Raw genomic sequence first — 9,519 nt, forward strand, 5'->3', positions numbered from 1 at the left:
GAGCACCTCCCGACTGACTTCTTTTGCCTATATAGTCCCACGTACCCTAAAAACATCCACGGAGAAGATAGATCGGGAGTTCCGCCGCCGCAAGCCTCTATAGCCACCAAAAACCTCTCGGGAGCCCGTTCCGGCACCCTTCCGGAGGGGGAATCCATCACCGGTGGCCATCTTCACCATCCCAGTGCTCTCCATGACGAGGAGGGAGTAGTTCACCCTCGGGGCTGAGGGTATGTACCAGTAGCTATGTGTTTGATCTCTCTCTCTCTCTCTCGTGTTCTCTCTATAGCATGATCTTGATGTACCGCGAGCTTTGCTATTATAGTTGGATCTTATGATGTTTCTCCCCCTCTACTCTCTTGTGATGAATTGAGTTCCCCTCTTGAAGTTATCTTATCGGATTGAGTCTTTAATGATTGAGAACACTTGATGTATGTCTTGCCATGTTTATCTGTGGTGACAATCGGATTTCACGTGCCACTTGATGTATGTTTTGGTGACCAACTTGCAGGTTCCGCCCATGAACCTATGCATAGGGGTTGGCACACGTTTTCTTGACTCTCCGGTAGAAACTTTGGGGCACTCTTTGAAGTACTTTGTGTTGGTTGGATGAATTTGAGATTGTGTGACGCATATCGTATAATCATGCCCACGGATACTTGAGGTGACAATGGAGTATCTAGGTGACATTAGGGTTTTGGTTGATTTGTGTCTTAAGGTGTTATTCTAGTATGAACTCTATGATGGATCGAGTGGAAAGAATAGCTCTATGTTATTTTACTATGAACTCTTGAATAGATCGATCGAAAAGGGTAACTTTGAGGTGGTTTCGTACCCTACCATAATCTCTATGTTTGTTCTCCGCTATTAGTGGCTTTGGAGTGACTCTTTGTTGCATGTTGAGGGATTGTTATATGATCTATCTATGTTATTATTGTTGAGAGAACTTGCACTAGTGAAAGTATGAACTCTAGGCCTTGTTTCCTACCATCGCAATACCGTTTACGCTCACTTTTATCATTAGTTACCTTGCTGTTTTTATATTTTCAGATTACAAAACTATCTATCATCCATATTGCACTTGTATCACCATCTCTTCGCCGAACTAGTGCACCTATACAATTTACCATTGTATTGGGTGTGTTGGGGACACAAGAGACTCTTTGTTATTTGGTTGCAGGGTTGTTTGAGAGAAACCATCTTCATCCTACGCCTCCCACGGATTGATAAACCTTAGGTCATCCACTTGAGGGAAATTTGCTACTGTCTTACAAACCTGTACACTTGAAGGCCCAACAACGTCTACAAGAAGAAGGTTGTGTAGTAGATATCACAACTCTACTTCTTGTTCCCTTCGCTCTAAGCCAGGTGATTGGGAAGAGAGTTCAGTACCCATAGCCGTTTAGTAGAGTTGCAGACCCAAGGGTTTCTTCCACCGGCATTCATGGTCCCCGTCCGAACTGGACTAGCCACCTATGATGGCTGGGAGCAAGCGAAGAGATTTCCCAGCCCATCTCAGGGGGAGCGAGTATGCCTCACCCCATATTTGCTAAGGGGCGTCGGGTTTCCAATTCACCCATTCCTTCGCGGGCTCCTGGAGTTGTATGGCCTCCAGCTGCACAACTTCACCCCCGCCTCCGTGCTGCACATAGCAGGATAGGTTGCCCTTTGTGAACTATTTCTGGGCTGTGAGGCTCACTTCGGGTTATGGAAGAAGTTGTTCTGCCTCGTCCCTCGCAACCAGGAGGAATCCATATGTCAAGTGGGCGGAGCCGAAGTATGGCGCGTCGCCGAGACCGGATACCTGCCCGGTACTCCCAATAAGGCACCTGAGAACTGGCCCTCGGAGTGGTTCTATGTTGATGACGTTCCCCTTCCGGATCCAGTCCGGCCAGGCCTCCCTGAGTTCAATAACGCTCCGCCGAAGACACGCCGAAGTTGGCGCCCTCGGGGCCCCTGAGGGAGTCCTGGATTAGGGGGTATCCGGACAGCCGGACTATGTACAACGTCCGGACTATTGAAGCATGAATATACAAGACTCAAGACTTCGCCCCGTGTCCGAATGGGACTCTCCTTTGCGTGGAAGGCAAGCTTGGCGATCCGGATATTGTGTTTCCTTCCTTGTAACCGACTCCATGTAAACCCTAGCCCTCTCCGATGTCTATATAAACCGGAGAGGTTGGTCCTTAGAAGGCCGATCACAGTTACAATCATACCATCATAGGCTAGTTCTTAGGGTTTAGCCTCTACGATCTCGTGGTAGATCTACTCTTGTACTACCCATATCATCAATATTAATCAAGCAGGAAGTAGGGTTTTACCTCCATCGAGAGGGCCCGAACCTGGGTAAACATCTGTGTCCCTTGCTTCCTGTTACCATCAGCCTTGACGCACAGATCGGGACCCCCTACCCGAGATCCACCGGTTTTGACACCGACATTGGTGCTTTCATTGAGAGTTCCTCTGTGACGTCGCCGCAAGGCTTGATGGCTCCTTCAATTATCATCAACAACGCTGCCCAGGGTGAGACTTTCCTCCCTGGACAGATCTGCGAGTTCGGCGGCTTCACATTGCAGACCGATCCGCTTGGTCATTTGGAGCAAATCGTGTCAGGAGCGCCGGATAATTTTGATGAGCATGGCTTAGACCTACCGTCAGACGATGCTCGGGATATTACCCAGGCAGAAGCCTTGGATCTAAATCCGCGGCAGGATGCGTTGCCTAAGGACGGAGGGCTGGACCCCTCCCCGCAGGCCGTACCCTCATCGGCGATGGGGCCGAACACAGGCCCCCCCTCTGGGAACGCCTATGACTCCGGGCCCCCGGACTCATATCCGGTTGTAGGTTCCAGTCCGTGCGTCCCCGAGTCCGCCGAGCCTGGTTGGGCTCCGGTAATGGAGTTCACCGCAACAGACATCTTTCAGCACTCGCCCTATGGCGACATACTAAACTCATTTAAAATTCTCTCTTTGACAGAGAATTCCGGGCCGAACTATGTCCGGCTCGAGTGGGAAGCGGGCGACAAAGAAATTTGTTACCCACCCACCACCCACTTGATAGCCACGGATGATGATTTAACCGACATGCTTGACTTTGACTCCGAAGGCATCGACGGTATGGACGACGATGCAGGAGAAGACTCAGAATCTATGGGGTACCAGATTCCCGCCTCGTCACATGACATATAAATGGTGGATACGCCCAAGGAAGACGACGGTGACAATCCGGAAGATAAAACCCCTGGGAAAAAACCAAAGCGACGGCACAGACGCCGTTCTAAATCTAGTAACAGTAAAAATATCAGCAAAAGTGCCAGAAGAATGGATACTCCGGTCAACCCCGAAGGCAACAACGACCAAACGGAACCAGCGATGGAGCAGGACGAACCAGGTCACGCCGAGCATAGTTCAGAGCAGACGCCCGAAGACAACGATCCAGAGGGACGAGTTCATCAAACCAGCCCAGGACAAGAAGACAATCCGGATGATGACGCATTCATCGCTCCGGAAGAACGCGTGGAATGAGAGAACCTCCACAGAAAGCTTATGGCCACAGCAAGAACTCTGAAGAAGCAGAAGCAACTGCTTAAAGCCGCACAGGAAATGCTCAATCGCAGATGGAACAAAGTGCTCGACACTGAAGAAAGATATGGCGATGATCGCCATACAAAGAGCTACCCAAAATGCAAGCTACTGCCAGAATTCGACGACGAAGCCGTTCCACCAAAGAATAACATGACCAGGAGACCAGGCGTACCACTTCATAACCGTAACAAAGCAACTATCAAAGATGTGCACGATTTACGTGAGCACCTGGATAAGAAAGCTGGCACGGCTAGGTCCATCTACGGATCTAGAGGACACATCCCGGCAGGGGACTGTGGTCGTCAAAACAATTATGACAACCAAATACCAGTTCGGAATAAACACCGGACACAACAACAGCCGGCAGCATGCCACAGCGCGTCCAGATACAGAGGGGCTGCTCACCCCCTGTGCTTTACTGATGAAGTACTGGACCACGAATTCCCACAGGGCTTTAAACTTGTGAACATAGAGGCATACGACGGAACGACAGACCCAGGGGTCTGGATTGAGGAATTTATTCTACATATACATATGGCTCGCGGCGGTGACCTCCACGCCATCAAATACCTTCCCCTCAAACTAAAGGGACCAGCCAGACACTGGTTCAAAAGCCTCCCCGAAAATTCAATCGGGAGTTGGGAGTAACTTGAGGACGCTTTCAGGGCCAATTTTCAAGGGACTTATGTCCGTCCTCCAGATGCTGACGATTTAAGTCATATAATCGAACAACCCGGAGAGTCCGCCCGAAAGCTTGGAACAGATTCCTCTCTAAGAAGAATCAAATCATTGATTGTCCGGATGCCGAAGCCCTAGCGGCATTCAAACACAACATCTGTGACGAGTGGCACGCCAGACACCTCGGCCAAGAAAATCCAAGGACAATGGCAGCCCTAACAAGCCTTATGACCCGCTTTTGCGCGGGTGAAGATAGCTGGCTAGCCCGTAAAGGCACCAGCGACCCCAGCACGTCCGAAATAAGCGATGGCAACGGGAAGCCATGGCGTAATAAAAACAAACGCCAAACCAAGGAAGAGAGCCCGGATAACACAACGGTTAATGCTGGATTCAGGGACTCTCGACCTAACCAGCAAAATAAGCCATCTAAAGGCAGCAAAGAGGGACCATCCGGTCTGAACAGAGTTCTGGACAGACTGTGCCAAATTCATGGCACCCCCGACAAACCTATGAACCACACGCACAAAGAGTGTTGGGTCTTCAAGCAGGCCGGCAAGCTAAACGCCAAACACAAGGGAAGGGAAACACAAGTGAAGATGAGGATGAACCTCGCCCGCCGAACACTAGGGGACAGAAAAAATTCCCACCAGAGGTTAAAACAGTGAATATGATCCACACGACTCGCACATCCTTGAGAAGGCACGAACGTGCCCATAAAAACGTGCGTGATATAGAGCCCATCATACCCACACCTAACTACTGGATGTCTTGTCCGATCACCTTCGATCACCTGGACGGCCGAGCTAGTATTCGGCGTGAAGGATCAGATGCCTTGGTGCTTGACCCAATAATCGACGGATACCAGCTCACCCACGTCCTCATGGACGGTGGCAGCAGTCTCAATTTAATATATGAGGACACTGTCCGCGGGATGGGGATAGACTCATCCACAATCAGCAAGATTAACACCACCTTTGAAGGGGTGATACCACGCGTTGAAGCATACAGCAGGGGCTCCGTCATACTGGAGGTAACATTTGGCTCTCCAGGCAACTCCAGAAGCGAAGAACTAGTATTCATCATCGCACCCTTCCAAAGCAGCTATCAAGCATTGCTCGGAAGAGCGGCCTTCACCCGCTTCAACGCATTGCCGCACTATGGCTACCTCACACTCAAGATGCCCGACCCACGTGGCGTCATCACCACTAGCGGAATAACAGAGCGCTCTTCGCGCGCAGAGGAACACGCGATGGCCCTAGCGGCCAGACTATAAGCGGCCTCTAACAAAAATATGGCGGGTCGTTAAGACCACGGACACGGTTAGACGAGTCTGGCAGCCCATATCAAACCAGGGCACCGTATATGTAATCCTACAGTGGATACCAGGGGCTCATAATAAAGCCCCACACTTGGCCCAACCTTATTAGCAGGCGAGCATCTCAGATTTTTACTATCCATCGCATACTTACGTTGCGCTCTTCTTTGAGTTTCCCTTTTCAGCAGACAACGTTCGCGCGATACCCTTCCAGGATGCGGCACAACGGAGACAAAGGCGCAGACGTGCAGCAGGGCCCCGTTCAACAGGTTTCTTTTTAGATTAAGCCCCTATGTAAACCTTTTCTATTGCCTCTTGTTGTTTAACCATCCCATGGGTTCCATACCCACAGAGGATACTGCCATTTTTGGCATTTTGCCACGACAGATTAACGCCCGTACCTGGAAACACAGGGTTTATAATGAATGGGCATTCTTGAGCCCATCATCTGTTATAAAGTCCGAATACCTTCGGGGGTGTTCGGCGTCACGAGTTTGGCCTTATATGCATCAGCTCCGAATCATGTCTTTGGTCAAATGTTGGGATTGCCCGGCTCCTGGGTTTGCTGCCTTACGCTCTGTTATTATCGGCTAAGGTGGCCAAAGGAGAACTACTGCGATTGTGCCCTGGTTATTCCAGATGAGCACCTCAGTACAGAAAGCCAAAAACTGACTGTCATAATACAGCGAGAGACTGGTCAACCACTCGACAACTCACCGGAATCTTTAGGATTCCTCCGCATTAACGAAGGGCCATTTCCCGGCCAGGTACATACGCGCTCGTATTCGGATGCACGCGGAGGTTCCAGGGGCTACATAGTAGCCCCACTTTAGAATCCCGCGGCTAAGCGAACGTGTTACAACTATATAGTCCGGTTGCCTAGTTCGTCCTGCAATCACCTCCTTAATGGACCAAGACGTTGGATCAAGAGTGATTAAGCATATTTTTTCATGAACACCCTCGTATTGTATGCGTGGGGGCTGAAGCCAACGACTGCTAACTTTCGGATTGCATATTTATATATACATATATATAAACGGCCGCACAGGGGAAATAATCATATTCTCAGGCAAATAGTATAAATCTAGCCTTATAATCAAAATAAACATTGTTTTTACAATGATTTGAATCATCACTCGAATAGGAGATTCTTCGGGCACTGCGCCTCTATCAGGCGGGCACCCTCTGTGACATGCGCCAAATAGTGCCCGGTCGGATATTGGCCCCCCACCGGATCTTGAGACGTTATAATAGTGGCATCCATATCCGTCCAATACGCTTTAACGCGGGCAAGGGCCATCCGCGCTCCCTCTATGCATGCCGACCTCCTCATTGCATCGATCCGAGGCACGGCCCCAAGGAACTGTTGCACCAAACCAAAGTAACTATCCGGCTTAGGCCCCTTCGGCCAAAGATGATCTATTACATACCGCATTGCAAGCCCGGACAGCCTGTGAAGCTCCGCCACAGCAGCCATCTTGTCACTCAACGACAGCGGGCGAGTGGGAGCATTGAACTGCAACCAGAAAAGCTTCTCCACTTCCTTCTCACCGTGACCTTTGAAGAACTCCACAGCATCAGCCGTACTCTTCGCCAGGTCCGCGTAGGCGTCCACCGAACTCCAGCGTCCATCTAGGGAAGCGTACTTTGGATCGAAGAACTTCGTCCGCAGCAAATAGGAGCCCCCAGCCGCGATTTTACCGGCCTGTTGAAGCTCCTCCCGCGCACCCCTGAGCTCGGTCCGTATTTCCTTGGTGGCATTAAGTGCCTTGCTCAGGTCAGCTGATTTATCCTCATGCTCCTTTTTCAGGAGCTCATACCGGTCAGCGACATTTTCTAACTCGATAGCCATTTCGGCTATCTTTTCCTCGCTTCAGCGATGAGAAGCCTGTTCGGGTCTCAATTCCTCAGCCGCCTTTAGGGCAGCCGCATTGCTCACCCGAGCTTGTTCCTTGGCTAGAGCAAGTTCCGCCCTCAGGGCCTTCATGGCAGCAGCACCACCTTAATATTGTCCTATGCAATGGGAGATAGGGCACATACCTTGTGATGTATCCAGCCGCTCATTCATCAAAGTGATATCAGCATCAATCGACCCAATTTGCCTCGTCAGTTCGGCAACTTCAACGGACGGGCCAGCAGCCGGACCAACAGGTACCTGCACATATTTACAACACCAATTATTGGTTGATGATCCCCCGTTTGCCGCCTAGGGCGGGCAACCAGAGTCTCAGGGGCTACTATTCATATGGTGTATTCTTCATTACATACCTCAAAGCCTCTGAGAAGGCATGTAAATGCTTCATTCAAACCGCTTGTAGCGGATGAAATCTTCTTGAGCACCACACTCATTAACGAGTGGTTCTCCTCCGAGAGCGCAGCTCGCTCCAGCAAGCCCGTCAGTACGTCCGGCCGGACATCGAACTGCGCCGGACTCTTCCCATCGCCCCCCTTTGTAGCCAAAGGCTCCGGGTGCAGGGCGGCTGATGAATTGACTGCCGGCTTTGGTAGATTCGGGCTCCTCCATGATGACACCTCGGTGTCGCCCGCTTCACGAGTCGGAGAAGGGGGTGGGGTCTCGCTCTCCATCATCTCCGGAGGAAGGTCCCCCGAAGACGAACCCTGTTGAGAGGAGCTGCTGGCCGGACTGCAAAAAGTTGAATCCTGGTTATTGATCTAGGAAAAACATAGTACCTTCGGATGGCAGGTTGATTTACAGCTCGGTGGAGGGCTGGCCCGTTGGAGGGCATGGTGCAGTGAGGGTTCCCATCGGGGCAAGGCCCCTGGGGATGTCTTTTTCCCTGATTTGGGCATCTCCGACTCCAGATTTTCGGAGGCGGCCCTTTTCTTCCTGCGCGGAGAGGAGGCCTTAGCCTCCCCTCCCCGACTATCCTCCTTGGGGGAGGTAACAATTCCCTCGGTTCGGATGCGTAGCGTGTGGGGTTCGGTCTCTTCGTCTCTCCCCTTGTCTTTCCCCGAGGGCATTCTGCTGAGTACCCGGTCGAGCATCTTGGCCATAGTAGGGGCGGGCGAGCCTTCGGGAAGCGGTGCCGGACACCTGATTCTCTCCGCCTTGCTGAGCCGTTCTTGGACGCGGATGATGGTCAGAACAAACAGTCATGATAAACAAAAAATAGGGTGTCCGGTATCAAGGCTACTTACTTGGGTATCTAGGCGATTACAGCTTAGGCTCGCATCCTCGGTGGTGTCCGGACATACTACTTTCTGTCCGAAGAATAATTTGCACATCTCTTCGGGCTTCAAGCCGAAGAAGTGCTTGACAGTCCGCGGACCCTCCGGATTGAACTCCCACATCCGGAGAGGCCGGCGTTGGCACGGCAACATCCGCCGGATTAACATCACTTGCATTATGTTGACAAGGTTAATGTCCCTCTCGAGAAGCTCCCGGATGCGATTCTGTAGTACTGGTACATCACCAGCGGGCCCCCAATTCCGTCCTACGTCTGTCCAAGATGCCAACTGTGACGGAGGGCCCGAGTGGAACTCGGGGGCGGCTACCCACTTTGTGCCCCTTGGGGCCGTAACATAAAACCACCTCCGCTGCCATACATCAGATACTTCGGGGAAAGAACACTTTGGCCATGGGGCGTCGGTGTTTCTGCTTATTACGGCAACTCTGCACTCCACATGTTGCCCCTCGATCATCTTCGGCTTCACATTGAAGGTCTTGAGCCATAAGCCGAAGTGTGGCGTGACGTGGAGAAAAGCCTCGCACATGATAATGAACGACCAGATATGGAGGATAGCGTCTAGAGCCAGATCATGGAAATCCAACCTATAATAGAACATAAGCCCCCTCATGAAGGGATGGAGGGTCAAACCCAAACCGCGGAGGAAGTGTGGGACGAAAACGACACACTCATTGGGCTCCGGCATAGGGATGACCTGCCCTGGGGCAGGAAGCCTGTGCTGGATATCGGCGGT

The sequence above is a fragment of the Triticum dicoccoides genome, chromosome 6B (genome assembly GCF_002162155.2).
Source record: "Triticum dicoccoides isolate Atlit2015 ecotype Zavitan chromosome 6B, WEW_v2.0, whole genome shotgun sequence".
NCBI lineage: Eukaryota > Viridiplantae > Streptophyta > Magnoliopsida > Poales > Poaceae > Triticum > Triticum dicoccoides.